The sequence below is a fragment of the Herpailurus yagouaroundi genome, unplaced genomic scaffold (genome assembly GCF_014898765.1).
Source record: "Herpailurus yagouaroundi ecotype Mexico unplaced genomic scaffold, PumYag 28, whole genome shotgun sequence".
Lineage (NCBI taxonomy): Eukaryota > Metazoa > Chordata > Mammalia > Carnivora > Felidae > Herpailurus > Herpailurus yagouaroundi.
The window spans coordinates 26,922,919-26,928,893 of NW_024412376.1; positions in this window are offsets into that span (position 1 = coordinate 26,922,919).

Here is a 5,975-nt window from a genome sequence, read left to right on the forward strand (position 1 = left end):
GTTTGGGAAATGCCCCTCTCTCAGCCCACTCACGATGCTTGGCACAATCCACTCTAACTCCCCTTTCCAAGCTGGTCTCCGTGACGCCTGTGGCTCTCCTACATCTCCAGTCAGCCTGGACAATTCATTATCAGTGTGAACAATGCGCGATCTGTGTAACTTCATCTTTCTCATGCTGCCCCTGCTGCCTGGTATGAATTTCTGCTAGTAATACGTACCTGTTGCAATCCTACCCAAACTTCACAGTCTACTCATAGGCAACGTCCTTTATAATCCTTTCTTGATCCGCTGACGTTTTTTAAGACCCCCCCCCAAACACTTTTTCCTCCTGAGTGCTTCACGCTCTATTCTTTTATGACATCTCATGTTCTCCCTCATAACACAGTTATTTCTGCTTATAATATAAATTCCTTAAGGTGCAAATCATGCTGTTTTTGTACTGATTTATTTCCAATATCTCCAGGTACAGTTCTTTGCATAAAATAGTCATTCTGTAATTACTGGTGAATTTATATTTTCATTTTTAAAATTTGAGAATCATATGAACAAAAAAACCCTTTAATTTCTGAGCAGTGCAAGTCTCAACATAGTAAAGCATATCTTTCAAGGTCCTGGAATTCATCATTGGGAAGCAAATGAGTCTTCTGTTCCCTTAGACTTTGCTTGACCTCTACCATGATAAAAACAACGCTTATCCTTGAAGATCTTACTATAGCTCAAATAGCTTGAAAATTCTCTCTCAAATATTCAATTTATCTTACATAAATTGCCACACCTTTTCTAAGTATATTGCTTATATATTATTGTATCATTTGAACAAAACTGCAAGCAAAATTATTTTGTAAATTTTCTTGCTCAAATTCATTTTTACAGTGTTATTTTTTCCTTTATTATCTTCTCTAATACGCCACCTCACACACACAAGAGTATCTACAACATGTATATAGTTACAAAGCATGGTAATTAGAGGAATAGCCATGAACATGTCACTGAGAAGATTTAATACCTCACATCCATCTATTATTCTTATCTGATTCCTCGGCCTCTCTCACATTAACTGGATCTTGTATTTATCATTTCCGTGCTTCTTTCTCTTAAACATTTTATTTGGAAATAATTTCAAATCACATAAAAGTTTCAAGGATAGCACAGAGAACACCCATATACTTATATATTATACTTACACTTATGTATATACTTACCACACCACATACATGGACAGCAGTCCCCACCCCCCTTCTCCACTGCATTGCTTTCTGAAGTTTCAGTTACCTGCGGTCAGTAGTGGCCCAGAGGCAGCTGATCTTCTCTTGAATGTATAGTCTGAAGGGCATAGTCATCTCTGGCTATGTCACAGTGCCTACGTCATTCACCTCACTTCATCTCATCACACAGGCATTTTGCCATCTCACATCATCACAAAAAGAAGGAAGAGTACAGTTCAATAAGATATTTTGAGAGAGAGAGAGAGAGAGCATATTCACAGAACTTTTATTGTAGCATATTGTTATAATTGATCTATTTTATTATTAGTTATTATTGTTAATCTCTTACTATGCTTAATTTGTAAGTTAAACTTTATTATAGGTATATATTATAGGAAAAAAACATAGTATATATGGGCTTCAGTACTATCCATGGTTTCAGACATCCACTGGGGGTCTTGGAATGTATTCCCCATGGATAAAAGAGGAATATATATATATATAGTGAGAGAGAGAGAGAGAATTAATATATATTTATTTTTTCTCAGAATCTTTTGAGAGTAAGTTGCACATATCATTGTCTTCCTTTACCTTTAAATATTTTAGTATGGTTTCTTAAGATTAAGGGTCTTTTATGTATTTATTTTTTTTACATAACCATGGGCCAATTTCCAACTTCAGTAAATTTAACACTGATTTAATACTATTATCTAATTTATTACCCATATGCTCAAATCTTTATTTTGGTTTGTGATTATTTATATATGTTACTAATAATATATAAAATACTATCTAATACAAACTTTTAAATATTTTTTTATTTTTTAAAATTTTATTTATTTTTGAGGGAGAGAGAGAAAGAGCGAGAGCATACAAGCAGTGGAGGAGCAGAGAGAGAGAGAGAGAGGATCTGGAGTGGGCTCTGAGCTGACAGCAGAGAACCTGATACAGAGCTCCCACTCACAAACTGTGAGATCATGACCTGAGCCGAAGTCGGATGCTTAACAGACTGAGCCCCCAGGTGCCCAAACCTTTAACTATTTTTGTATAATTTACATAATCCTCCTAGTCCAGTGATTTCCATGTGTTTTTGCAATTTAGCATAATTAGCAAAATAAATGTAATTTAATGGAAGGACATAGAGCTGAGAGTAAGGAGAGCTACTGACACTCAACTTTAAGAATTTCATCAAAGTCATTGGCTTTCTTGATTTTTCAAGTCTACTTTGTGACATGAGGCATGCCTTTAAACTTTTTTTGTTCTTGGCTCCCTTTTAAGAACTTTTTTGTGGGGGCGCCTGGGTGGCGCAGTCGGTTAAGCGTCCGACTTCAGCCAGGTCACAATCTCGCGGTCCGTGAGTTCGAGCCCCGCGTCGGGCTCTGGGCTGATGGCTCAGAGCCTGGAGCCTGTTTCCGATTCAGTGTCTCCCTCTCTCTCTGCCCCTCCCCCGTTCATGCTCTGTCTCTCTCTGTCCCAAAAATAAATAAAAAACGTTGAAAAAAAATTTAAAAAAAAATTAAAAAAAAGAACTTTTTTGTGAACCATAATTGTCTGGCAACTATCATGGCACTGTATGTATAACAATGCTCTGACTTAAGAATTCTTTTCCACAAATAACAGATGAAGAAACAGAATGCCAAAGAGGTCTGTCTGCATTCCAAAAGTCCCAGTCCAAGAGATGTCAAAGTAAGCATCTGAACTTAGATCTGATTGCAAGAACAAGTTGGTTTTAACTGCTTACTAGACCTAAATCCGACATGTTATTTTAGTGCTGAAATGCTCCACCATCTTGTCCCACCATGACTGCTCCTCTGGCCCTGACTGTCTGCACTCTCCCTCTCCCTTCTGTCTTTAGTCTTCTTACCTCCGTTACACCTACAGGGCTCCTTCCTGTCACATGGTTTTCCTCCAGGCTTTCCTTTCTTCACTTTCTTTATCCATGTCCACATCGCCACAATCTCACTTCATGGTCCATCTCTTCCCACCTCTTTCTTTGACTGTTTAGTGGTCTTTTGTTTTCTTGAATTCCTCACACATCTACTACGTTTATCACCATTTTGCTTCTTTATTGTATTTTCTCCTTAAGAGTTTAAAAGGTTTCCATATTTTAAAAAAGTCTGAATTGTCTCCTAGTCTATCTGTATCTTAATAGTACGAATTATACCATATATGTCACTTTACCACACGTCATCATTGCTTTCAGCCTGGGCATAAAATAAAAGCCTAATTCCTACTGACTAAATTCCTTTTTAAAATTGATCTTCAAATTATTTGGAAAGTTAGAAACATGACACAAGCATATGTTAATATTATTTCCAAATTTTGTCATCATTTCTCTATATCCAATAAGAGTTTATGCAATGGTTCACGAGCTTTCAGTTATCTTACCAAAAGCATGGTCTTCACTGTTGACTGTAGACCAACAATAAGAGGCTACCTGTCTATAACCTTTCAGAGTAAGTGTTTCAGTAATGGTCAATACTGCCCATTAAGTACTCATTACATGTTAAACATTAGAATCTAATCTCATAAAACCCCAAAGAAATGGAAATTACTACATCATTTTATACACATCATCTGCAATCCCCAAACAATTTATCAAGAGAGCCACTACCTATAGATACAGAAGCCAAATATCAAGGATATAAGACTTGTCCAAATCTATTTCAATAAAAGCAGAACCTATTATTGCAAGACATTACAACCTGATTTCAAAATCTCTGATGCCATACTTCCTTCATCTGGTTATCATGTAATTTTAAAACTATATTAGACAATGCAGCACAGCCAATAGGTACTTTTTCCCTTACATATTATATGGGAAGTCAGTAGTTGAGCTTAAAGAATATGCTTCTTTTGCTTACCTTCTATAATATTTCTATTAAACTTTTGATGATGTTTTAAATTAGGGGAAGTGACCTAGGTAGGAAAGAATTCAATACAGACATTTAAAATAAAATGTTCCCGCTTCATTCAAATAATACTGGTATGCCAAAATTATTTTAGTCCTAAGTATAATTATTTCATCTAACACAATAGAAAAATCTGGGTCTTTTTCTTATATCAGATCCTAATGCCAAATTCTTAAAATATGGATAATAGAATGGTTATCTCATACCACACATTCATATTTGTGAATCTAGCCTATTTTGTACTTTGTAAGGTCCAAAGTATTGGTTCAACACACAGATGGAGGCTGAAGTAAATGGATAAAAGTCAGGAACATATGTTTTAATCTCAGTCAAAGGAACCTGAGGCAACAAAATACAGATAGATTTAATTATTTTTAGAGAACTTCACAGAAATAACTCATCCCGGACAATGCTTATAAGATAGTTCACTGATTACATTAACAAGCCAGGAAGCCACAGATCCTGGAAAGTAAAGATAAAGCATAATCTTGGAAACTCTAGCCTGTTCATGAGATAGTGTTGTAGTGACAGAAATGTTAATAACTGATAAAGAATATTAAAAAGGTAGTATGGGAGTGGAGACTAGTGTGTGACGAGGGAGAAGTGCTCTGATTCTAGACAGCTGGTCCAAGTTGTTCAGATAGAACTATCTCTAAAATTTAGAAAATCATTTTATGAGAGTGCTAAGCTTGGCATATGTGCCTTAGGAATATCTCACCTTGCAAGTTACAATAAGAAGCTCATAAGCAACATTTTTCTATAAAATGTACTTCTCAGAATCATCAGGCAGGAATAACCTGTTAAAATAATTGGCTCTAATTATTAGGCCAGAATAATATTAGCATTCCCTCCATTCACAATAAATAAATTGAAATTCAGTTTATAACTCACAGTAGTGTGATTCAGGATCTTGAAGTGAGCACTTAAAATTTAGTTTTGGAAAATGGAAGCATGGGGACCAGAGCCTGATCCATGCTCTGGATGGATAAGACCAGGTGGTCTTACCTGAAGCAGTTTCTACTGTCCCCTTTAGGCCCAAGATAAAGAACTGAGCAAGAAAGGGTGGGGTTTCATTATGATATCATGTTATTATATCATGTCTGTGACCTGGAAAATGGTCTGTCTCTAAAGGGAAAAAAAAAATCACAGGTATTGTTATATCTCTTCCCTTTATGAGGATAATGGAAAGAAGAGTCCTGTAAGTGTGTACTTTTATGGCTGAAGGAAGAGAAGCAATGATTCTATGTTGATTTGGATTAATGTTGTCTAACAGCATTTGTTATAAGTGGTTTAAATCAGATTACACAGAGTGCGTATATACATAAAGTATTATTTTAATTTTGGTTAATGGATACTAAAGCACAGATACTTTTCTTCAGAACCCCATATGACTCATTACTACAGAAAATTCTAAATTTTTTTTTCAACGTTTTTATTTATTTATGGGACAGACAGAGACAGAGCATGAACGGGGGAGGGGCAGAGAGAGAGGGAGACACAGAATCGGAAACAGGCTCCAGGCTCTGAGCCATCAGCCCAGAGCCCGACGCGGGGCTCGAACTCACGGACCGTGAGATCGTGACCTGGCTGAAGTCGGACGCTTAACCGACTGCGCCACCCAGGCGCCCCAGAAAATTCTAAATTAAATGTCCCCTAAAAGAATCTTCACTGACAGAAATATTTTAATGACGTGTATTCTTAATCTTCTTTGATGAATGTATTTCTTTTTTTTTTAAACATTTGTCTCTCTCTCTCTTTTAAGTTTATTTATTTTGGGAAAGAGAGAGCACATTGGCAGGGCAGAGACAGAAGGGGAAAGGGAAAGAGAATCCCAAGCAAGTTCTACACCGTCAGCACA